The following is a 27,265-nucleotide window of genomic DNA, read 5'->3' as shown; positions in this document are numbered from 1 at the left end:
TAACTTTTGATCAAAGAAACATATCCCATTGAAATTGCCATCTGCTGAACTTGCTTCTTGACTTTGTTTCATCTTTCTGTGACATGGGAATAATCACCAATACTATCGGGAAAAGAATATATAAATAACACCTTAAATAAGTTTTCTCTCTTCTGAAATCTGCAGGGGTTTTACTAAAAAGAAGAAAAGAGGGTTTTATCCTGTGTTAGTGAATGGCTGAATCTCCTTTCATGGTTTCTGCTGATCAGTGAAAAAATAGAAAGGAAAATACAGCTTGGAATCACTATGATCCTTATAAATGCTCTCATATTAAATGCTTATGCAACAAACTGGAAGATTCACAGTGGCATTAAAAATAATCTCATTTGTGAAGCAGATATGAAAATCCTCCCTATTGATGAGATAAGCTTAAAACTAATTGATACAGCAAGTAAGGAACTGCTCCCATTAATTGTTGCTCCAAACACTTTCATATACTTAACATGGAAACAACAGGACAGATCATCCCCAGAGAAGTTACTGGATAAACTAATTAATTATTTGGTCTGGTAGTTTCAACATCACCATGTTAAAAACAAGTAAGGGAAGCTCTGGGTGTGTCCCACCTGCAGAAGAAAAGTCTCTTCTTGCCACATGCGAGTCTAATTTAGCCACTTAAAGAGTTTCTCAACTGGCAGACCAGTTAAATTCTGGGTTTACTCAACAGTACTTCTACCAACCCACACCAATCTGTCTTTCATTTCATTAGGAATTTACTTCACTACTGGTTACCAAATGTTAGCTAGAATGTGTTAAGAGCAGACCTTTCCATCTCCCCAAAGAGGAAAAAGGCTGATTAATTTCATAGAATTTCTCCTGTCAGAAACCGTAAAGAACCAAGAGTCACAAGAACCTTATCTACTTAGCAGACTTACTACTCTTTATATATAAAAAGTAATCTTACCTTTTGAAAAAATCCACCAGCTCAAGAATATTCTGATAACAATCCCCACCCCTTTCACAGAAACAGACCTCCTCAGTTATTCAATTTATTTAGAACTATTCAAACACAGAACTTCTCTTCAACAAATATCCAGCAATCCCTGCTGTGTTATGGGCAGTCCTGCCCTTCCAACAGCATGTAACATTGTCCTTAAATATCCAAGGTTGTGCTGCTGCCTAAACTTTTTCAAGTCTTTTTTTTCTTTCCTAGGTAACCAAAAGCAATGCACAAGGCAGAATTGTAGAAAGCTTTTGAAACTTGCATGGGCAAGCAGATGGTGAGCTGTACCTGCAGCACAGACACCCAAAAAGACCTCTGGGGCAGGAACTTAACACTTGTGCATCTTTATAGTGAGCTAAGGCAACACAAGTCTTAATGCGCTTAAGCCTTCTAAGTGCTACAACTAAATAAACTCTGCAGAATAAATTATCTAACACACAGTTCTTTTGTCTCAGAGTCTGACCTGAATGATAAAAACCTGGGTTTGGTGATCCATTCTGGCAGATGTATCATATCCTACATGAAGGTTACCAAAATAATTACAAAAACTTTTAAAATCCTTCCACTTTTTCCTATTTAGTTCCTATCAAAAGCTATGGAATCACTATGCCTGCACATATTTGCTAAACCTGCAAAATATTTTCTCTGCATTGAAATTTAAACTTTTAGCATGTCTTTGAAGGAACTCTAAATGGTCAGATCCTGAAAGTTTGATTACCCAATCTGGATGGAAGGAGCCTTAAAGATCAACTAGTTCCAATCCCCCTCCCACGGGCAGGACACCTTTCATTAGACCAGGTTGCTTAGGGCCCCATCCAACCTGGCCTTTACTTTCAGGGATGGGGCATTCACAATTTCTCTGGGCAATCTGTTCCAGTGCCTCACCATCCTCACAGTGCAGAATTTCTTCCTAATATCTAGTTTAAACCTACTCTCTTTCAGTTTGAAACTATTACTTCTTGTCCTATCACTACATGCCCATGTCTTCCCTTTAGGCTCCCTTCAGGTACTGGAAGGCCACAATTAAGTCATCCAGAGCCTTCTTTTTTCCAGGATGAAAATAGCACTTGCTCAGGTATCAAAAACTGATTTTCATCTTTGAAAATCCATTGCTTTATCAGACTGAACATCTTTGTTGCTTTCTTCTGGGGTTTTAGAGTTTTTAGCTTTTTCCTTCTTTTTTTTTTTTTTTTCTCCTAAAAGAGATTGACTACTCTCCTCATGTCTCCATCCTTTCTGCTCAGCTGCCCCATTAATTAATTTCAGAGTTTTATCTGGGAGATGGTCCCTTCTGGCTTGTACTTTTCTTTTGTAATAAGCCCATTACGCTTCCAAACACTCAGTGTCTGACAAGAAAACAATTTCTGGCCCAACAAGACATGTTTTAAATGTTGCCTCCTCTGCTCTGAGGGACCAAGGAGAGGTCACAGAAAGGTAGCAGACTCTTGAGTCGAGAAGTGCACTACATACTGCTCTGGGACAGCTTTGCTCTGAGGTAACAGGGTAGATAGACCAGGGTAGATATGGCTCATTTCTCTACACACATTCCACATTTTTTTGACTTTTGGAAGTTTTGTAGTTTATTCCACATGAAACAAAAATTGAGACAGTAAAGAAAAAAAACCCTTGGAATATGAATAATACTATTATCATCAGAGGAAACAGACAAAAACAACAACAACAAAAAAAAGATTCTCCTACGAAAAGAAGGTAATCAGACAAAAAACTCATAGATTGGCTACACAGCCTTAACAAAGACTCAAGAACTAAAGCACTCTCAAAAAAACCCAAAAAAACCAAAAAAACCCAAAAAAAGGTCAGCAGCACCCGTAAATGAGGAAGAAAAACCAACCAACCAATCCAAAACCAAACAAGGTAACTAAACTAATAAACTTCAGATTCTCCAAATGCTTCCCAGAAAACTAAATCTTTCTGGTTTCCATCTATTTCAGAGGATATATAGCCATAAGTAGTGCACATTGCTCCTATAATAGAGTGAGTAATAGCAAATGACAGAGGCACAATTGCTCTGAAATGATAGCTGAAGTTTTACTTGTTGTCAACAGAAAAAAGAGGAAAAAGAAAGAAAAAGAGTATTACAGTACCTCAACTTATAAAATGTTCTATTTGATTCAATCCTGCTTTTCCATTTAGTTTTCCTTTATTTTACTAAAACTTTAAAATACAATAAAGCTTTTAAAAGTATCTGTCTGAATTCAGTTCTTTTGGCAGATATTTTCTTCCTGGCTTCTCTAATCCGTTTTATATGAGCTGGCATCTTAAAAAGCACGTTTTAGTATGCAGAGCCTAACAGTACTGCTGAACCCTACTGACAGCCAGCTTCTCAGAAGCAAAAAAGACATTATCTCCCCAAAAGACCTGCTCTAAACAGTGTTCTCTTTTGCACACGAGCTACCTGCCACCCCATGCCCTGTTAGTTGTTATTCATAGAGCTGCACATCAAAGAGAACCAATCCTGAGAGCACATACAGGAAAACTTTCTCTTTTGGTTAAGCACACAGCTATTTATATCATAGTGTGTTGCTTTCCATGTACATAAATGAATTTGGTTTTTATGCAAATTCCCTTGGAATATTGGAGACTTCAGTCTCTTATTAAATAAACACAGAGCAGCAACATAATATTGTTTCTATAAGAGAGCAACACTGAGACTGATACACATACAATGATGTATAGATGCTTGTCTATAGAAAGCTGCAGCATGTGCCCCGTGATTTCAGAAATTTCTTAGCAGAATGTTATACTGAGCTGACAAAAATGTAGAATGTCAGTCACCTCAGTTTAATACTTATTTCAGGAAGAGAAGGTTAAAGGAACTCCATTCTTGTCTGCTTGCTAAATTACCCCAGAATACATTTTAGTACTTTATAATCTGTTACATACAACATTCAATATCCTACTCTCTGTATGAATAATAAAAAATGTTATTTCAGCTTGTCAAAAGAAGTATTTCAGTTTTTACAGCACAGTGCATAATAAATTAATTACACATTAGGTAATTAGAATCTAAAATATTCACCACACTAACTTAAAAGGATGCTGAATACTACTTAAAGACTGACATGCTCTTTGACCCCAACCAGCTTTCTTTGAACACAAAACCTCTCGAATTTCTCAAATGTCAAGCTGTACTGCTTTTTCTCTCATACAGAAGTGTATGAGCCTCCAAATGCAGCAGAAATCCTGTCTTTATGATGCTCTGCAGAACAATGAAAAAACAGGCAATGCTTATCTGTTGGCTGTTACAGACATTCAGGTTACAAACCCCCTACACATCCTTCATATGCATATCAGGCCTTATTTGCCCCACTTAATGTGCTCCCTATTTTGCTTGCATATTGAAAACCCCCTCATGTTACTGTGACTAACTTTCTTATATTAATTTTTCTCTGTTTAATCACTTCATAATTCAAGCATTTCATAGCTCAGCTGTTGCTTCAATGGGATGGTCTCTAACAGATTTGTTGGCAGTATGAGCTACATGTAGGTTCTGGCCAGAATGGCATTTTCCACAATCTTGTGCAAGAAACAAATTTGATTTAAGGAGAAAATGCAATCGTAATGAATCAATTTCCAGTGCTCTAAGATATATAATCCTACCCAGAGCTTTTCAATCCTCTAAATATCTGCCTTTCCCTGAGGTTTTGTGCACACACTAGATCTCCTCTCCCAGGAAGACTAACACATGCCATCCACACACAGTTTCCTCCTGTGGGTGCATATTCATAACAAAGTGCAGAATGAACACTCTGTACCTGAAGAGTTTATGTATGCTGTGTCCCCTTATGCTAAACTAAAGGACTTGGAAGTAGGTAAATGAGAGATTTGCATATCAACAAAACACTTCTGACAACTCCAGCTATTAATGGGTAGCTTCCCTTCCTCCCTTCAATGCCTGTCCACATGATCATTCACACTATCTCTGATTCAAAGCAGTATCCTCCCACACATTCACAGTTGATTAGGAGTTAGATTAGAGAGTCTTTCAGCTGCACAGCTGACACAGGACCGCCAAGAACAGCTTTGCTTCTGGATGTCTCTAGAAAAGGGCAGTTTGGTAACAGGGTAGCAAACAAGGGGGTTACTTTTGGATATCAGGAGTACAGAATTTCCCACGAGCTCAGCACTAACTCGAACACTGATAGGTGTAGCTGGGTAAGTAAATGCAGGCAAGTATTTCATGGCAAACTCTAATGACTTGTTACCCTGTTAGTCTCCTTAGTGACAGGCTTATATTGATTATAATTATTTTGAGTAACCAAAATGCCAGAGTTAAATAAAAAAAAATAAATTCTGAAGCTGAAGTGTTCAAAGCACATGGTCATCCAAATCGTAACAGGACAAGCAAGTAACATAATCTCATCCCTTGAACTGACAACATGCATTACTACAGAATAAATTTTAAATAATAACTCTAAAATTAAAGCAAGTCTCTGAATTTCAGTGGTGGCCAATAACTGTCTCCTAAAATCTGCAGTTTTCACAGTGACAGTATGCCTCTTTAAAGCCACCTGAGTCAGACATCTAAAGGGCCAGGGCCATGGAGCAAGAGACCACAAAGTAACTTTCCACCTTTCTAGTGAAATTGGCCACCAGCCAGTTCCAACAGAAGTCATAACTTTGCAAAAGTCTCAAGGATGCCAAGTGTCTCTTCAGCTTATGAAAATGAGTAGCTGTGTATGCAGAGAAATCCAAACCTACAGCCTATCACTGAAAACAGAATTGTAGCTCAGAGTAACTGCCACTGGTTTAATGAAGACATGTGCACAGCTGCCTATAGGCTCAGGAAAGACAGGACATAAGTCCTGAGGAAATCAGGCTTCATTAGTTCTACTGCCTATAAGGAAATTGCAATGGGAGAACACGCAAATGGAAAAGTTTATTGTATAAGAAATCAGTCCAATCTCCTTCACAGTATCTGTCCTGTACAGTCTTGATAAAATACAGCCTTGATTTTCATTCCCTTCCCTGTTCACAACCTGCATTTATCAGTATTCTGCCATTTTCACTAGTCTCTCAGCATACAGGTACACAATTTTTAAATTTCTTTTTACTTTAATCTAAAAAAGGCTGTAAGACTCTATGTCCAAAATACCTTTTAGCCTTTTTCTGTCTCTAAACGAAAGTTATTGTTCTATTTGAGAGAACATACAGGTAAAAAGAAATTTTATAACATTTTTAAAGAATAAAATTAATGCAAGCATGACAGAAGGAAACTGTCAACTGCAACAAAAACCAGAATAACTACAACTTACTGCTTTGATAAACTTGAAAACACTTATAGTTTATAGAAATGCAGCTCTCAAAGGAGCCAGGAGAATAATATCTGCCATGGCAACCAAACAGAGCAGTCTTCTGGCACTTTCTGAATGAGCATTTAGGAGGAGATTAATTCAATACTCTGCATGATGAAAGGGCTCTTGAGATCCATAACTGTCTCCCACAAATTACCCTTATTGTACAACTGGATGTTTAGAACAGATTGCACATTATCTATATTGAACTAGAGCTTTCACAGCAAATTTATATGAAACAGATTAAGCCCACATGATGTGTCACACTATTTTTCACCCACTCATTTCAGGGCATTTATAAAAATGGGCATTTTATTAAATGGATCGTTGCAGTTTTGCAGGATTTATTTTTAAGCTTATTTATATTTAGAAGTACTGTAAAGCCTTTTTACTATGAAACTTTGAAATTTCTGAGACACATAAAAGCATAAAAAGATACTACTGCAGAATTTACAGTCTGGTATGTAAACGGACAGCAGAAAGTCTGCCACGTAAGCGAGCATTATCGTCTTTGTTGTGCATTTCACGCTGTTTTGAACTTAAAGTAAATTCAAAAGATGACATACCTCAATAAATAATTATGTCTTCCTATTTATATATATGAAACCATATTTTTCAGCAAATGCAGCACCTGATGAGCACCAGACAGCTCAATGAAAGCAACTGTCTTATAGAACACATTTTAGAAAGAGTGTGTTAAACCTCTACCAGCTTCATCAGAATCTAAGTTACTATGGAATCTTTCCTCCCAGGACAAAAGTGATTTGGAATTTTGTTTACTGATTTCCTTACATTGCATCCAATCACACTGTACAACATAACAACCAAAAGAAGCTTAGAGTAAAACAAGATCTAGAATGCAAGCACATTATAAATGATTGCAGGAGAGAAGAGCCAGTCAGTTACTCTTAGGAAAGAGGAAATGATGTATTTTCTGTTCTGAGGCTACTGATAAGTCTTCTCTGCAGCCCATCAATGCTCAAGATGAAGTATTTCACCTGCTGGATTAAATGAAGAGCTTTCCAGTTGTTTGCAGTTATGAGTAACACCTGGATTGCACAAACTGTTCTGGAGGATGCACACACAAAAAGTAATCTTAGCCAAACTGAAGAGAGCTACTTGAGATTGAAGATTATAAATAGCTTTGATTCAGTTTTGTATCTGGCAACTGCAATGAATGAAAGGTGAACTGTTCAAAAAATTTCTAAAGGCCACACAATTTGTAGTGATAGACAGTGGAAATTAGACACTTAATCCATCAGCATTTCTGAAAATCTCACTTTGGCTTTGATTACATTATCATACATTATTTCTGAAAAAACCCTATCTTCTTTACAAGTAGGAATACATTAGGCAGGCAACAAGAAAAACAAAAAAGTAGTGAGTGTAATTACAATTTTGAAGATCCAAGACTTATGTAGAGCTACCATTTATTTGCAAATGAGACAATTCTGAATCTACATCACTTATTTTGTACTCTGTACTGTGTGTGGAGGCACTGAGTATCCTGAATAATAAACATCATGTAAATCAAGGAACAGCAGTTAGGTTCTAAGCAGAGAAAAATAAGTATTTACCTTGCCATTAAACAGTGAAAATAAAAATAAATTTGGGTGAAGCAACCTCACTCGCTGAACATCCTGTAAATTAGACTGAGCTAAGAACATTGGGTGAAATAAAAATCCAGAGCACAAGGAGCAAAGCTGTGGTTTGCCAAGTTCCCTTCAATTTACTACTTCTCACTTCAGTCCCATTTTACAATTATTACATCATTGACAAACCTTCAGCCCTCACTTTGGTACTGATAATTAATGCTGTTATAAGTTGTAGAAGGTCTTTAAAAACATTAGGCATTTTAAGCATTCCAACATCACTAAAAAAAAAATCCCTCTGGGCTTGGGAGTAAGAGGCTCTCAAACCTAATGGAGTTGGGATGATTATTCCAGATAAAGACTTTCATGTTTCTTGACTCTTTTAAAAAGCAATGAAGTGAAACAGATTTGTACATTTCACCATTTAAACTCTACAGGAAAGCTACACTGGTTTTAATACCTGTATTTTAGAAAACAGTTGAGGCTTTGCAAACCAGTATAATGATACCTCTCCCAGAAGCACATCAGTTGATTAACAAACCTCCAAAACAAATCTTTCCTGTATAAATAGAATTAAATGTGTTACAATTTCAAGTCAACGTATTTCCAAGGAATTAGAAACACTAATTTGAAAATTGTCTCAAAGGATTTGCAGAAGTACTTACATAATGGAGTAAATTACTTCTCCCCAATACTACTGCCTCAAGATCATTATTTTTCAAAGCTCCTCTTCACAAACAAGCTAGACAAATCTACAAAATGTGGTAAGACTCTGAATTTGCAATTCATGAAAGAAAATATGTAACCAGAGAGCAAAGAATCATTCACCTAAGATATGAACCTATCCCAAAACCAAATTTCTCTGTCTCCATGTCAGATGAATTTGAGGCTTTATGCCTGCACTCTTCCCTCCCTCTCTTTCATAAAAAACCCCAACCACAAATGTCACAGTTAAAATTATCTTTCTGATCTGTGCCTTTAAATTTTCAACATTCTCTTCAGCCTACTGTTCCTTCACATGAAACTAAATTCTTCTGACTTTTGGAAGTTTTGTCATCTATTCTGCATCCAATTGCCCCACTCTGACACAGAGAACTTAACTCTTCTCATGGCTTTGCCAAGAAGTAATTCCTTGCTAGCAGGCTTCTCCATCAATATTGTTGTTATTCATGAGGCCACACAGGTATGGAAAAGCTCTCCATGAGCATTCAGAAAGAGTATCCTGAAAAATCACTTTGACTGTATAAAGAACAGTTCAGAGAACTCTGATCAGGCACTTATCAGTCATTTATCATGAACATGTTTTCCTGGGAGGGCCAAGAGCTCTTCATTAGATCTGATTAGATCTGCCAAAATACCTGATTGGGTTTTTTTTTACCATGTCCTCCAGAACCTATTTTTGCTATAGTTCTAATATTGTAGTTTAATGTAACAGAAAGTATTATCTAACCTTATAGATATCACTACTTGTCTCCCATAATAGTTACAGTGAGAAACTAGAAATGCAGCATGACCTGTAACATATTTAGAGTATAGTATTGGGAAGAGAATATATTTTGTAGGAGTGAGTTCTTTTTATGACTGAGTAAAGACATAATGAGAGCTGTACTTCATATTAGGAAAGTTTTATAGTTCCAGATATTCTGAATGAATGTAAAATTTAAATTTAGTAAGATGTGTTCTGAAGGCAACCTTGTCATTTAAACACCTTTTGAGTCCTTAGGAACAGGGCTGACTGTTGCCTTGGAAACAAAGGCTGCTCTAGTGTGTTCATTTCAATGGATTCAGTCAATTTGAAGTCAAATTTCCAACTGCTAATTTTATAGACAGTGCAGGTGCAAAAGTTTTTAAGATCAGAACAGAAACAGTTTGCAATGCTGCTCCCTGACAACAGTGTATATTTATTTATTTATTTTGCACTGCCCTTGGGAAATGAGGATATTCTTGCATAACACTCTCCAGGAAACTCAATTATATATTGTCCCTCTGCATAAGAGGGTGATTATGATAATGGAGGAAACAAACCTGAAAGTAAAAATGCAAAAACCTTCAGGCATAAACAAACAACGTATAATTTGGTCCTTGTGTTCTTCAAACTGATCTAGGATATTTATATATAAAAAACAGGAAAACAAGCAAAAAACCACCCTATGCTCTACTTCTATGGATACACTCTTTTTTTCTATGTATCTATGTTTAGATAAAGTATTTGTAAAAATGAGGACATTCCATTCATCATTTCAGTGAAGCCACTTTGTTTAAATGAAGCATTAAAAAAGGACAGGAAGAGACACTACCAAGCAGGACCTTTGATAGGGAATGACACCCACATTTTCTGAAGCTCAAATTCAGTCTTGTGGGCCCCATTATTCACCCTCAAGTAAATCATGACATATCTAATTTTGCTCTTTACTTGGTCAACATATAAACATTCCATTTTCAAACAGGATTTAAATTATGAGCCAAGTTCTTAGCTGGTTTCTACCCATGAAAATATTGACATTTCACCCTGAAGGAGACTTGTCCCAAGATGCTCCAAGTACAGTTAACAGAGAGGGGTAAATTCCTTCATAGACTGAGATTCCTCTTCAGAGGAACCCTCTTTCTCTGTTTTTTTCAAGATATGGAGGAGACTGGCATATCTTAAGCAATTTTTCCCAGTATGTATACTATTTAGTGCAGGTAATTTAGTAGTCCTAGCTAAGATAGCAAAATGCCAGTACTACATAAATACCTCTACCAAAGCTATACAGGTTTAATGCTGTTAAAAATATTTTTTCTTTCTTACATGCAGAGGCCCCTTAACTTCTATTATCTCCCATTGTCAGAAAGTTACAAAGCACATCCCCAGAGCATTCATTCATCAATCCAGTTTGCAGAAACTATTGTTTCCACTCAGCTGTAAAAGAATCACTCACTTGCCCATCTTATATCTGCATTCTCCATTCCTTCTGGTGAAATTCAACCACACTTTACTTCAGTCTTCCAGGATTTAATATATATAAAACTTTCTCATGACTAGCCTTGCCTTTCTAATAAAACTGCAGAACCCCTATCTAAAAGACTGATGAAAACTGAAGTCATTTTACAAGAGAAAGAACAGTTCATACAGAAAAAAATTATTTTCACATAAGCATATGCAGTATAGGGGCCATAGGCAGTACATATAGCCAATGGGGGAAAAAAATCCCCAAACCTTAAAAAAATCCTGAAATAATAAATAAAATTTATTAAACAAAGCAGCTACTGAATGATTCAGCATTTAAAAATTGCCATGGACAAGTTGATTCAGTATCACCAAAAAACAGTTGTGAGGGTATATGGCTATGTACAGACTCAGAGGCAAATGCAGGTGTATAAATATGTGCATATATGCACAGGACTTAGGGTATTAGGAAAATAAAAATGTATTTCTAATAGAATAAGAGAACTCTCAGTTAACATACATTTCAACATGATAATGAAGGCAGGAATTGCTCATTACTTTTTCTACTGTGGAGACAACGGAATTGCTTGATTTTGGTATCAATGCAAAGCTAAAAAGCAAATGAAAGAACAAAGATCTTCTAAATGTGCCATTTGCAACTACCTTTCCTGTCACTCCTCCACCTTCCTCAACTTTCAATTTCAGGTTTCAGTATTCAGCTTTTTTTGCACCAGGCTTTCTTTGGAAACCATCACATTCTTTTATCACTGAAATGAAGGCCTTCAAGAACTGAATATTTTGAGTGTTATAACAAAAATGTGTTCATAATGAGGGTAAATTAAATGCCATTTAATCTATTTGAGAGGCTGGGAGATATTGTTCAAATACTGAATATTGTGATGAGTGAACCAAACAATTCAGAATAGATTCTTTTCTTCTGTAGTTCTTTGTTTGTGTCCTTATAAAATCAATGTAAACAAACTGCCTAGCAGAGCAAGGCTGCCATGGGTACTTAAATGACTTTTTTCAGCTCGTTTCTTTTCCTGGATTAATTTCATTGTCACTTTGTGTAGAGCTGTGGAACACTCATAGTGGCAAATAAATTATGTTTACAAAATACCCACTGTACAGGGACTTTAAAATGCCTAACAGCTGATTAGAGTCCAGGGTGAACTGCAATGAGGCAAAGAGTACAGTTATGAAATCAGGTTCAGGAAACTCACTGCATGACAACCTAACAACCTCTCTCAGGGAGACAAGAAATACTAAGATAAGTAAAACAGAGAAACGTGAAACTGGGAAGATTAGAAGAGTCTACACACCAAGATGAGTAATGACAAAAACTCTTTCAGAACAAAACACAATGAACAGAATACAAAAAGCAGGTAAAAAATTTGAGAGAATAAATTTGAGAGAGGAAGGGGAGGAGACTATTTTTCTACCAAACAACTCTGTAAACCACATTTACTTCATACTCAGGGACACTTTGTCAGATAACAGTAACCATACAGCTGCAGATTGATGTACAGAACTAGCTTGTTGCAAGAGCAATGAGCTAACTTGTTTGCCCCTTGTTTATATAAAGACTCAATGCTAAAAAACCCACTATTTTACCTTAACTGGTTCTTTATGTTATACTGTATGGATTTGCTGCTGACACACTTGACACACATGATTGTTGTGGACAGCCAGTCCTGAAATCCCAACTGGAGAAGAAACAACCAGCTCCCCATTTCTTTATAGATAAGAAATCAGTAAGAGATAAACTCTGCTGTGGCAAAAAATTGCAGTGCAGCATGATGAACACAGGCTATACATACTGCATATACACATCTCCACATGTAAATAATTGCATTATAGAATTTCATTACATAAAAACTGCCTGCAGAGATCTTGCTCCCAGTGACTAGTGACTTGCAAGTGGACAGGAGGTTTGTGTGAAATGTTCTACTTAAACAGAACAGGAACTGCAGAATGGCTTCATGAGGCAATTCTCCTAGACATGGGAAATAAGGAGAGAGAACTTCCTCAAGGAAAAGACACAAAACTCAGTTTGCACTAACAATGCAAAAAGCACTTATTCACAAACTAGACATTGAGATCCCAGCAACTGTGAGGTGACAAAAAGTGTTTCATGGCACTGAAGAAGGAAAACAGGCTACAGTAACTTCTGCCAAACTTCTGTAGAGTTCACAGAAAGCTGAGATTACTGTAGGACCAGCCAAGAGACTGAAATAGCAGAAAGCTTTTGCAGGAGGCTGGGGGGGAAGGTCTGACATACAGCTGAACTGCCTCTCACTCTGGCAGTGAATTGCACCAACAGCACTGTAACACGCCAGAGGCAGCAATGCTGGGTATGAACACAGAACCCAACTGCAGTTCTGAGAAGCACCATCAGGCAGAAGAGGTAACGGGGCTACAGGCTGGACCCAGGTATTAGCAGTCTCTAATAAAAAATGTGTTCAGTTTAGTTCAATATTTGTCAGGTACAGAGGCTTCACCTTAATGGTGACTGTCCCAAGACCAAAGCAAACTGTTTCTGGACAGAGTGAAACTAATACTGCTCCTGTTTTGTTTGAACAGTGACCATTACAGCACTCTGTCAGCATTTGGCTCTGGACACATGATCTATGTTCCACAACATCTGGATGAGAAGAAGCTCCTTGCAAACACTCCATGCCATCTGCCCGAAGGCATTGTGCTGCCTTTCCCACCTCCAAGCAAATTTTTGAGAGGAGACTGAAGGATGAAAAAGAATACTCCTTTGCAAAGCTGAATTCAATTTCCCAATAACTTAAGAAGAGGATGTCTTATAGAGTTCTCATCTGTTATCTATTACAGTTACTACAGCGATTTCAACCATTTAACCTGTAATATAAATTAAATCTGGCACACTGTCAGGAAGGAGCTGTAGCTATCTGACCGAAGCATGAAGTATTGAGCTCTTACTGCTACCATTAAAATGTGCTGCAGAGGGTGGAAAAGGCTCATCATCAAGCACCTTTCAATCTTGATCTTAAACTGCGATGGATTAAAGAAGCCTCAGCAAATATTGCCCCATGAGAAATATCCATGCTTCTATTTGCAGGAGAACTGAAGTTAAATCTGCAGAAGATTTTACTAGCAATAACAAAATAACTAGCAAAAAAAAAGCTGATCTGCAATTCTTTTTTTGCAAATGCAAAGAAATGCTTATTCAGATTGCATACAAAGAGCGGCCCCTTCCTGCTGGGCCTAAAAACTCCCCACCACTTCATAGTATTGAAACATGTTCCATTGCAATACAAGTTGCTGTATGTGATTTGCTCTTCTATACTGATACTCAGTTAAAAAAAAATTAATTTCTCATGGACATTTGATTCTCTTCTTCTTACAAATAATTGTATTACTTTTGAATATTTTGATATGTGTCTCTCATGCAATCATGCTGCCACTGCTGCAGCAATAACAGAGATGCCCATTTTCCAAGAGTGCTGTGTGTGTTTCCAGGCTGGTTTCAGGCGGGTAGCAGTGAATTTTGGAAGCACAGCCAGTGACCTGGAGCATAGGGGAGCTCTTATGTAATATGCTTATACACCTTACATAACTTTCATATACTGTGACAGCCAAACCATCTCCCAGATATTTGACTATCTGACAGCTCTCCCTCTCTAACTCTCTCACTATCTGGCTTTCAAGGAGATATTTTAAAGAACTCCAAACAATCCTCCCTCACTTCCCCCACCCGCCGAGCTCCCCAGTTACAGACACTAATGGCATCATGCCAGCTACCAGCAGGAACAGATGAGGTCTCTGCTTTTTGGACATTTTCATATATATCCCCTGCCAGTAAACCTAACTTTAGAAAAATCACATTTTGCACACTACAGCCATGGTTTCACAGCAGGAGAAACCTGTGTTTTTACAAGTGCTTTTTCTTCTCAGTCCCCAGTAATTTAATCTCTAGCTGAGTGCATGGCAAATATTAACCAAGTGCATTCACTGAGGAGGAAGCAAAAGAAAATTTGTTGAGTAGTAAGTAGTATTTAACTCAAGTATTTAACAAAGCTACAACTTTTGAACATATTCTGTGAAAAAATAGTTCTTACCAAGTGATATCTGAGATCTCTGCTGATATCAATGCAAATAACAAGGCATTTTTAAGAAAATTACCTCTATTTGCCTTTTCTAGCATAGTTACACAATACATAATGCATTTTTAATAGGTTTGTTTATAATAATTTATAGCTTGCAGAAAACATTTGTGAAATAAAGTCTTTCCAGAAACTCTAGGTATAAATAATGAACTCCTACATTCTTGTTAACAAAAAGCTTACCTCCTAACACATTGTTGTAGCCTAACAGCCTCATTTAGCACCAGTATTATGGTGAATACAAATACTGGCAGAATACAAAAAGCAGAGATGCTATGGCAAGTATGAAACAACCATCTTACTTCTTAAGTTCCAGCTCTAAGGAAGTAGAACCGCTCTGGTTTTCTTGCCATTGAAGTTGGGACCTTAATTGTGAGATACCCTCTCTTTAACCTTGTCAACAAAAACAGAATGCAGAATCTGAATTTAGAAAGTAGCATTTAGCAGTAGCAAGCAAGCTTAGAAACACAGTCAGAGGATACAAGATAATTTGACCTAAAAAAGCTAAGAGGCTTTAGGCTTTAAAGCCGACTCTCAAATGTTTATCTTAGCGCAACAGTTTTGCCCTCAAAGCTACCCAGTACTATTAATGTTTGCTGGAAAATATTATGCACACACAATACCCAAGTAGAAAGAAAGTAACTTTTAAATGCATATCCTCCAGGGAAAGCAGTTGCCTAGAGTCAGCTGAACTTTTCAAAACCTGCTTATTGTGACTATAAAGATGCCTTTAAGAAAATAAATAAAGTAAATCAGTAGGTACAAAGGAATGATGCAACTCAAGTGGTAGGCAGAAAGCAGGGGCTGCTGGAATTCAGCCACACATTACGGAGGTGCTGGCCAGAACTCCCTAAGCAAAATGTCCCAATGTCCCCCTAGAACTACAGGAGATTCCAAACTTATGTAAAGAAAGATTCAACTTATGTATTTTTAAGTACTCCTTGCATGAAACAAAGCCTTCTGCACATAAGTGCCTCTCATAAGAAAGCTAATTACTAATGGAATGTTTAATTTATAATTAAATTAAAATTTCAGATGCACAATACAACTTTATATAAGAATCACATGTAAATAATGCAATATATGCATGAATATGTACCTATTCCTCATCAGTGCAGTATTTTCTTCTTCCATAAACTTAACAAAGTTTGAAAGACTGGACTTTTAAGTGTCCCAGTCCAAAGTGACAGAGATGACCTTAGCTATTCTTAAGAAAATAAATGATATCATGGCACTGTTACATTGTGGTGTAACTGCCGAGCATACTTCAAAGACACAACAGGCCATGAGAGCAAACCAAGTCATGGTATCTTGTCTAATGACAATTACCAAACTGGCAGTGCTCCAGAATTTCCATGTTTTGGCAGATGAAGCAATTTTCCGTGAAAAATGAACAAGAAAGTACCCTTAGCACCTAATATCCCCACTCTGGTGGCAAGAAACAGATTAGGTAAATCAATTCAGGTACTGTAATCAGGTGGAAGAAAAGAAACTACAGGAATCCTGCCAACTTGAATTTCCCTAAATTTGGTAATCTGTCTGGCTTTCATTGTGTTAGCAAAATGTTAACCTGGCCTGCAAGAAAGAGAACTATTTGTACCAATGCACATTATTTAACCATCTATACATGAACAGAGGAAAAAAGGAGTCAGCCAAAGCCCTGAAGCATGTGATTTGATTATACTAATTATCTTAAAGCAAATTTGCAAGCATCATTAACAAGCTAAAAGTAAATCATGCCATCATATTTTCCACAAAGCCCATAAAATAAAGTTACAGAAACTCAAAATCATGTATTACAGAAGGCAAAAGGACCTCCATGACAATTTGGCCAAATATCTCTTCTCATATATAAAAGCTAAAGATTTTTTTCCCACCAAACTCAATTGAAAGATATTAAAACATCTGCAAATAATCATCCTATATCCTTGGCATCAAGAATAATGAGTTGTGGCACTGCTTCCTGAAGAATACTGTAGACCCTAAAGCCAAAAATGGTTCAAAAGGGAACAGAATGCTACCATGGAAGAAAGAATAACTGAAGATTACTAAATACAAAGATACTGCATCTGTCCTAGAAAAATCAGGAGCTAGAAATGACTGGAAATTGTGGGAGTTTTAGGAGGAAGTACAGCACCTAGTTGCCATTTTTCTAGACGTTGCTAGTTGCTCTTTTCTAGATGTTTGTGGATGCTGGTAGAGATGGCATACTATCTTTGATGAAAGTTCTTTTCATCCCTCATACACTTGTTTTCTAGTCTGGACCAACATCCACCTATTTTCACAGATACAAAATCATGCCTCCTTTATGTAATGTCTGATTTCAGACACTGGACCACATGACCTTTTCCTCAAGAAGTCACACACTAGCAAATACATACCTACATAGCTTACATAACGACATCTCTCACCCTTTTCTTCACAAGCTAAATAAATTGTCCCCAAATAATCCCCCCTGTATTATGGCAGCAAAGGTTACAAACTGCTGGTTCAGGCTGTCACATAATTTATGAGAATCACTTGTACATGTCTTAAAAAGAACTGCTGATACTGAAACAAAAGGCTTATAAATGTCCCTGTGGTAGATAGAGATTTCTCACAAGCATCTTAAATGTGCATTAGCTGGAAAAAGTATCAGAGCTTAATCTCTGCGGACTTTCTTATCATCATCATCATCTCCTGCATTCTTGTACACCATCACAGCTCCTTTCTGATTCCCTAATCATACAGGCCCATTAAGACATGCCAAAACCAAGTTCCTTTCACAATACAAGTGCCACCAGTCTCCTCATAAGAAAGCTAGTCGGTTGCAGGAAATGAAGATAAAAGCAAGTTAGAACTTCTTTCTGGTTGATACCTCACACCTGCTTCTAGTGAAGTGACTCAACATAGGGTCCTGGTTTTGTTGCCTGAGGTGGCACAGGGAGAAAAAGGGACTCTCCATTTTCTTTCCCTTTCATGCACAGACCCTCTGCATCTTCCTCAGACACTGGACATCCTGTCATGCCCTGCTAAGGGATCAGATTTTCTGCAGTTTCTCATAATTTACCAGTTTTATTCCAATCAAGCTATGTCCACCACTGAACAGTGTATCTCCACCACAGTTACACAATCATTAGTGAAAATATTACTTTCCTCACCATATCTGTGAAACACATATACTATATTTTGCTGGTGTTGTTCAGCCACACATACCTATCAACTTGGAATTAGTGTGCTTACATCTCTACTAGTGACAGAGGTTGGGCTTTTTTGTTGTGACACATGCACGTTTTTACAAAGCAAATCTCCCATACAGTTCAAAGTGTTCCAGAAAGAAAAAATATAGATTTTATTTTAATCATCCAAAGCAAATAGGAGAAAATTCCAAAAACCTCTTTGACAAAATGTCACTCTGCAGGAAGTGTTTATTTTAAAAGTATGACCTTTCCTTGTCCACAAGGAGCTTCAGTTATACCAATTAGCTCAACATGGGGATGTGGGCTGGATGACTTCTCACTGTCCCTTCAAAACTACACCAGTCTATAATTCTGTGAAATCACAAACTCTTAAAGAACGTGTTTAAATACAGTTTAGGTGTCAGTCTGGATACCGGTAAAGGGCAAAATTATTTAAGACATTGTAGCAAAATTACTTATATCCTGGATACAGCAAGTCTTAGAAAACAGGTACTAATACAGAACACATAATTGCTCATTATCTATGAACAAGTGGGTGGTGTCTATTCTGCTACAACAGAGATACCATCAGACATAATTATTTTTCAGCTGACATGGATGAGCATATGTAGAGTTTGCAGAAGCCTTCAAATACAATGGAGTTAAAACAAATAAAACCACCATTCTTGGACCAAGCTGCTTCATATCTGTCTGTTCACTTGGAAGGTTTTCTTCAGCACAAATTTGACTACATTCAAATTTTTGAATTATCACAAATTTTGAGAAGCAGAAAAAAGGACAAGTAGACAAAACTGGGTTGCCAAATAATATGCATAAATTACAAGATTATAAATGAAATATGAATTGATAATTTGTTCTAGGAAATTATGAGTGGCAGAAAAACCCCAAGCCAAAATTCAAATGTTGCCACATGTTGGGAACTCAGTGACTCCTAGGGAATGATAATTTGACTAAGAGTCAATCACTTGCACTACCTGCCAGGCAGGTGTCCTCAAGAGACAGAGGCATTCAAAGACTGAAGCTTCCTGCAGTGCAGTCTTTGCCTAGTTTTGGAGAAGGAAGAGCAACCATTCCATCCATCCTGAACTCCAACCAGGTGAGAGGGTGAGGGAGAGAAAAGTTAATGCTTTAAGGCAGGTTTGTAGAAAAAAAAATCGTCTTAATGGATATTACTGGTACAGAACAGTAGTCGGGAGATGTACTGCACAAATTGTCACTGCTTGTGTGACAGGAATCCAAGCCATGCAGGATAGGGTTCACTCTGTGACAGTCAAAGAAGTGCTCTTTGCAGAAGAGATCCCTGATAAGATTTAAGCTCAAGCCACAGCTGTAGCAGAAAGTATAAGGAAAGATGGTGCTGAGCATGGATTCAGTTAAGGGACAGATCAAAGTGTCAGTAGCTTCTCCTCTCTTTGCAACACAGCCCTTGACTGTACCAAGGGATTTTGCTGTCTCTTGTGAATTGAGTGAAAACATTCTGTATTTATATACACTGGTGACACTGTTTGTACCTGGTTTGCCTGTACATACCTGTGATTATAAAATAACCTGTGGGCTGCCCATTAAAATAATGCCTCCAACTAACAGCTTCAGATCAACACCATAGATTGAAAATTAGAGAAAATAATACACAATGGAGACAAGTATCAATTCTTACCTTTTTAAAATCACCCTCTCAATACATTTTCAACTATATCAGCTCTTTAGATGATGGGAGAAGGTACAGAATTAGGTATTTGAAAGGGTCAGAAGTAGCAGTCCATGAAATCACCTTTACAAAGTTCTCTGTGATGAAAGTGTGAAAAACATTTGCAGAAGGACTACTCTAACACACCAAAAGCATGTGCTACAGTTATGTATTTACAACACAATTAAGTATTAATACACACTATTGAGTTTAAACAAAATGTACACACATTAGCTATTTTTTTTCTTTTTATGTTATTCAGACAAGCAATTAACATCTCATTTTGAAATAAAAATTAATCAATATGGCAAGAACTTGACTATTTGCCACGAGTTTTACCGAAATGGCAAATATATATCAGAGTGCTATTTCTCATACCACAGAAGTGTGAGTATTGAAGGCAGCACCAGGAGGCAGAGATTTTTTCAAAATCAAAAACAAACAAAAGCCCAGTGGCTGTGTAGGCAACATGCCCTAGTGAAGACTTGTTCTTAGAATCACCATAATCAGGGTGTGCAGCATGTGCAAAGACTCAATTGTGGTACAGGTGTCATCACTAGCAGCATGCAGACATGAACTCACTTCTAAATTTTTTCCTCTTTTTCAGGAATTCTGTGGGTTCCTGCTCTTTGGTCTCCAGTTACACCTCAGAAAGAGCACTTCCTGTAGACAGGATGACAGAGATCTTATTGGGAAGACTGCTGGTAGTGGTATAATCAGTAATAGCTAAACACCTAAAATTTGCCTGAAATCATCATCTCCAAAAAGTTGAGATGTATCCTACTAACTGTCTTCCTGCTCACAGATAGAGTTTTCCAGAGTCAAGTTTAATTATTTCAAATAAACTAGCATTTTCTGTTAAAGTCCATTGCTCTCACTGGGATCTTTTGAGGTGGCATAGGGAAAAGGATATTTAAAATGCAATAGGTGTGTAGGAGTCCACAGCTGCTTGCTATACAAATACTGTATTTTTTATCATCAAATTCTCTTCAATTCTATAAAGACAATCCCATTATCAAAGCATGGTAAGTGTGACCAGGTGGAATTCTTTTCTTTTGAAGGAATTTTAACATGAGAAGAGATTTAATTTTTACTTCTCATCTAGTTCTTCACCTTCTCAGTAACAGGTACAACCACATTTAGAAGTCTGTAACTACAGACACATAAGTGCCCTGTAAGAGGCTGTTACCAGAGTTCCTGAGATCAAATCTCACTGTGCACTTTACCCTCATTTGTATGGGAAGTGGAACAGCCTCTTGCCTTGCATTCAAACTAGTACACACATAATTGGGAACCCCACTGGGTTCTGAAACTGTGAAAGCCTCATGTAGCTGCAGCAGTCTTACAGTAAGAACAATTTTAACCTAGTTTTTATCCTATCCCCTTACTCCAGGTTTCCTTGTTGAGATCATATTTTGTCAGTGACCTGGGATATCAGGCAAAATGAGAGTACTGAACTGACTGATGTTCATTCCACCATCAGGCTCTAGGTCAGGATGTGAAAAAAAGGTAAAATGGGGTTATCTTTCCAGAGAGATTCAGCTGTTATGGAAACATAACCTGATGCGCAATTTTACCCCAAGCAACAGCCACAGAGTTGGCTGAAACAGAAAGTTACACCTGCTGGAAAGATGGTCCATTATTTGTTTCTGTTCCTATTAAGAGCATGCAAAAGTACCATCTACCATCTCAATATGCCGATTAAATAGTTTATATTTATACTGTTAGCTCTCAAGGGTCCCATAGTTCAATGCTGAACTTATTCCAAACCAGATAAACTTGTTGACATCTCACCTTCAGCTGAAAAGTAGCAAATGAGGAGACACAAATCTCCTTCCCAAATTTGTTTTTACTTTTCCTTTCTTCAAAGAACACAATTTATTTTTGTTCTGCTAACACTTTACTATTGAAAGAAATTTTCATTAACATGCTCTCCAGCAAGCTCCTAGATTAAAGGAATTCATGTTTAAAATACCCTGTCAAAACTATGTTTGAGCATAGTCTGTTCTATGACTGGGTGCAAGTCTTTCTATGCTTAAAAAAACTGCTACGAAAATACAATGAATCTTACTTGCATTATATCCTGCTGCTACCAAACATATGCAAATGTTATATTGACATGTCTGAAAGTGTTCTTCCTATTCCACAGGAAAAAAATTGAATTTGTGAAGTTGAAGTAACAGGTTTGCCCTCTCAAAAAAACCTACAGCAACCAAGAATGATTAGCAATGCTTGTATTTTAACATCAGCTGTGAGTTATATCTGATTACACAAATCTGTAGAGTCAAAGAAAAAAGTGCAGCCGCATATTTCTTCAGAAAGAAATGAGGCTTTTTTAAAAATATTTTTTTTCTTTAGAAACAATGCTATTTTCAAGGATTTTTTGGTGGGAGAGTGCTGTCAAAACATAAAACAAGTAGTTTATTTACTTGTATTCTGTTTTAACCTAAATTCAATGTTTGAGCCCAAATTTCTTCAGCCTTTCCTACAGGCTGTTTTGCAAATCTTAGATTATTTGAATGAAATCTTTCCATGTCAGCTACTTGCCCTTCCTCCTGTCTGACTGCAGCCTTGTGTTTGTTCAGCATTGCCAGCAAGCATGGCACAAGCTTCAGCGGTGTTTTGAGGGCAGTCCTGAAACTACAGGTCCCTCTAAATTCTGCTAATTATAGCATCAAATAAGGCAGAATCCAGGAGTTTGGTTCAGACTCACAAAAAACTGTCTTCAGTTCCCATTTTGCATGATAAATAAACAGGATGTTAAGAACTAATGACTTATGCTCTTCCAATGTTAGACAGTTAAAAACAAAGATCCTGTTCTCTTCGTTCCCCCACAAAAAGAGAAGGCTCCTTTCTGAGGCTCACTGATAAGTGAAGCAGCTCTTGGCCCATCACCTCCACAGTCATATTTTGAGACACATGGTATGCTAGCACACAGAAAATCTCTGCAACAAAAACAGCTTGAAGAGGTGCAAGGAGAATGCACAAATGTCACACAGTACAGAAGACCCTTAAGTTAGCAATACTTCTGTTTTGATCTGAGCTAAAGGAAGCTGCTCTCAGAGAGGCTACACACTCTAACAGGCCAGCACAGAGTATTCCTGCTGGAAAGGATGTGATTAGTGTTAGTGGGTACTATTCCCAGGGGAAATGGCAAGGTTCAGCAACTGCAGTCAGAAACCAGAAACCTTGCCATTATTAAAGCTGCTGCAGTGTAGTGAATTGCAGTGATAAGGCACTGAAATTACTTGAATCAGGTTTTCACCGAGACAACAGCAACTTTCACATACCAAAATACCTGCAGAGGGAGGGACAAAGGGGTTAAACTTTCCATATGACTGCACCTAGGTGAACAGACACCTGTTTCTTTCTGTCATTGTCTCACTATCCTTTTCAAAAAAAAGCTTGTAAACACACTGTCATGTTTTGAAGAAGCCTCTGGTCAGTGATGATGATGATGGTGCAGAGATCAGTCACAGTATTCCTAATTTCCTGCATTTCCTTGAGAGGGAACTGAGACACAAGACCCATTTTCAGGAAAAGGTTGACATTGCTGGAGAAATCCTAGTGAATGCTGCACCTACTGTTGCTTAAAAAAACTTGTTATTCTGCTGGAAATCATTAGCAAGGAACAATACTGACATACAAACACCTGGACATCACTCTAAAGCAAGTGAAGCAATTGTTTATGGATATCCAGACCATAGCACTGCCATTAAGCAATTGCATATGGATGGTACAACTGCCAAGGGAGATACTGTATGAAAGAGCAAAAGGTCTTAACTGCATTGCTTTATCACTCTCTGAACAGAAATACACCAGGGAGGATAAAGGAGGCCTCTTTTCATGGCTGCTGTTCACTAAGCCTGACCCTTTTCATTACTGCCAGTTGAGGAAGGGTGACAGCTGTCAATCAGCTGACTGGGCCCTTCACTCATGAGCCTGTTATCTGTCTGGAGTCGCTTTCTGGTGGAATATTTACAGATGGACACCAGATACCTAACAGATGGACTTGCTTCTTCAGAGGAAGCATTGAAAGGCTTCACATATCAGAAGGAAAAGGCATTCCTGTTAAAAGATACTGCCCACTGATGGCTAGAACACTAAGGAAGGAGTCAAGAGCACAGGGATGACAGGATATTTATAGATTAGGTTCCCTTAGAGGTAAGGGACGGGTATGAAACTGGGAAGGGATGCACAGAGCAAAAAAATCCTCCGTATCTGCATTTCTGCTCCAGCTTAAGGACAGTTTTTGTCCTCTATAGTTACTCTGAAAAAGCCAATTCTTGCATGAAAATGTATTTCTCTATTGTTGCCATCAGGGCTATGTTTATCTTCCTCAGAGACTGGTGCAGGAGATACCATAAGGAAAACATCTTTACCCGATTTATGTAATTCAGGTGTTTTAATGCAGAAGTACCACAAAAAATGAGCATTTTCATATCAACGAACTTGTGCTTTCAGACCTGGTATTGATGCTGTGTAAGTAGTTGCACTTTGTGAAAAAATAGGCATTCCACATCAATGTCAATCAGTGTTAACACTCTATCCTTCCTTGAAAAATATTAACTAGCTATACATTATCTTGGAGTTGATACTATCTGTACTTCATGATCAGAAAATAATTGCATAAATAATTTTTTTTTTCCAATTGAGCTATCTTTTGTCTGGGTCTAGTTTCAGTGCAGAAAAAAGGTACATATTTAATGTTTGCCTCAGTTGGAAGAAGGTAATACTAGGAAGATCTCCTAATACCTGAAAACATGACTATAATCTAGTCCATAAAATGAAAATTATGCTGTTTCATCTGTGGTTGTCTTGTGTTTCTGGAACTTAGACCTTTTATAAGGATATATGGCTGACCCAACTCCAGCCACAAGGGCTTTTTGTCTACTCATTAAGCTTTGATCTATCCAGAAACTGAAGTATTTATTAGTGAAACTTTTACTGTCACTGCCCTGAAAATGCTAGATAGTGACCTCACACAAGTTTGACATCATTATTTCCATGTACAATGTATGCAGTGGTAATTCCTGAACCACTGGAGAATTAATTGACTGTTCCTATGCTGCCTGCAGGCACATCTATACTTAGGCTTCCCCAAAATAGGAACTAGACCAAAGAGCATGGCATGCTTCTGTGCTTGTAGCAAGTACAGGCACCAGAGCAGAGTACTGCAAAGATGCAGGGAGAGTCTCAGGCACCTCACTCCACTTCACCAAGTGGCTACTTCCCCAGGAAGGATCCTGATGGGCCCATCACCCTGGCAATACCTATTTCTAGTTGCCCATTATCCAGGCTTCCTTCCAGGCAATAAAGAACCTGACAACACTTAAGGGAGTGTGAAAGGAGTTGCTCCTGCTCTCCTTCCAAGAATCTTGATCCATAATCTCTTTAGTCCTCTACAATAAAGTTCACATTAATTTATTTTCTGGCCCTGCTTCCCCCAAAAATAGAGGCTGACCAGCCTCCTCTATCATTCTTTACATTGAAGGATACCAGGGAAATTTGAAGCAAAATCTAGAGCTGTAGCACATCCCCCAATCTGGATTCAAAAAGATGAACATACTTTGTCTTGAGTTACATTAACAAACTTTGTTATGATACTAGAGCTGTATCATAACAAAGTATTTCTCAAAATTCCCATTATTCAACCCATAAAATCACATTATTCAACCCATTCAACAGTCTACCCCTTTTCAACAGTCTTAAACTATGTAAAGAAATGTTTCAAAGAAACATTTCAGGAGTTTCTAATAACCTTTCCTAAAGTTTGAGAACTTCAAAACAAGACTGACATTCCAATATAAAATGACTTCTTTTTTTTTTTACAGCATTTTTCACCCTTCAAAGAAGGACTTTTTTAACAAGCTCTAATTTTGACTATTCATCTCTGTTAGAGACCTGAGACACTCTAGTCTCTAAAATCCTTTTCAAATATACACTCAAGTCTTCAAATGGATTTGAACACAGAATAGTTACAGTCCCACTGCACCACGTTAAAAAGCAATTAGCTTGGCATTAATGAAAATGTAAAAGTACTCCCACTGCCTAAAGTTAAGGATCCCAAACATAATCAATACAACTATTCAAGCAGCTGTATTAGGAGATCTTCTCTCTATGCACTATATACAGAGCCCAATAATCTGTTTTGGCATCTCAGAGGTTTACAGTGTGGCATTGTTAATACCCTTCTAATAGCTACATCCCAAGACAGCAGTACTCCAAAAGATTATATGGTAAAACACAATGGAATGCATGTCTGGATAGCATCAAGAAAGGAATGTGATGCATACTTGCACAAAAGTACACAAACTAGTTTCTCCATAACACTTGATCCCACAACATATTTACCCCAGATATTTATGCCTGTTGTTTTAAATACATATTTTGGGGGATTTTGTTGTTCTTATTTTTTGCTTCAAAGTAAGATATACAGCATAAATTACCATGCTGACTCTCTGTAACAAGAGGAAGAAATAGAAAATGTGCTTCTCAATGAAATGTTTTGGTATCTTCTTGCAGTGCCAATGTACTACTTTTAAATGCAGATATTTTTCACTCAAAAAACACTAAACAACAAGGGAGAAAGTCCAAATATCTATAAATCTGTGGCATATATAGCACAGTATCAATCAGAGGAAATCTAAAAAGGTGATGGCATATACTTGCATTTAAACTACCTATCAAGGCACTTGAAACTCAGCCAATACTCTTCCTAGATCCTTTAAGAAGTCTGAAAGCACAGGTGAGAACTAGGCCAGGCTTCTGATTTTTGCTGAAATTCAGACTATTTGCTGCTGAATTAATGAAGTAACCCTGAAAAACTGGGAATCAGGCATATATCATTGTAGGAATGCACAGATGCTAGATAGGAGATGAAGACCTAACTGCTGACATGCACACTCACATTGAAAGAGACTCTGTATATATTCCAGCTGGAGCATTGTGACCAAAGGTGACTATATTCACTTGGCCTTAACATTCCAGTGGGTGACCTAGTTTTGCCTGTCTACAAAAGGAAAACAGAGAAAAAACAGCTGAAATAGAAATGTAGTCCTGTTCCTTTTAGTATTATCTAAAAACCCCATGAGATCCCTGGCCAGGTCCTGGTAACTTCATATCAACCTACTAGAGAGAAACAAAACAAAATTATCAGGCATTAGATACGACTGTAATTTGGATTTTGTTTGTTATGGCTGATTAAGAAAGACAGCACCAACCTCAATAGTGATGTGCTAGTATCACACAAAACTGTGGGATTTTAACTACAAAAGGCAGTGTATTGTTTGATTCAGTTTGTTCAGAATCAAGAGATTATTTTGTGACATGCAGCTACAGTAGATGCTTCAAAAAGTGACCTTCCATTTTACACACATAATAAATAGTATAGAGGAGTTTACACACGTGCACGTCAAGCACACAAAGAACATGTTCATGTAAAACCACCA

General features: G+C 37.5%; 1 protein-coding gene across 4 annotated transcripts in view; it reads right to left on the bottom strand.

Annotated features, from left to right (window-relative positions):
* ANO10 (anoctamin 10) overlaps positions 1 to 27,265 on the bottom strand; it is a 122,162-nt gene that overhangs the window by 13,518 nt on the left and 81,379 nt on the right. The window lies entirely within an intron of this gene.

The sequence above is a fragment of the Agelaius tricolor genome, unplaced genomic scaffold (assembly GCF_023055355.1).
Source record: "Agelaius tricolor isolate 1412-34295 unplaced genomic scaffold, bAgeTri1.0.p SCAF_6, whole genome shotgun sequence".
Classification (NCBI taxonomy): domain Eukaryota; kingdom Metazoa; phylum Chordata; class Aves; order Passeriformes; family Icteridae; genus Agelaius; species Agelaius tricolor.
The sequence above is the reverse complement of the archived record's forward strand: the minus strand, read 5'-3'. Positions and strand labels throughout refer to the sequence as shown.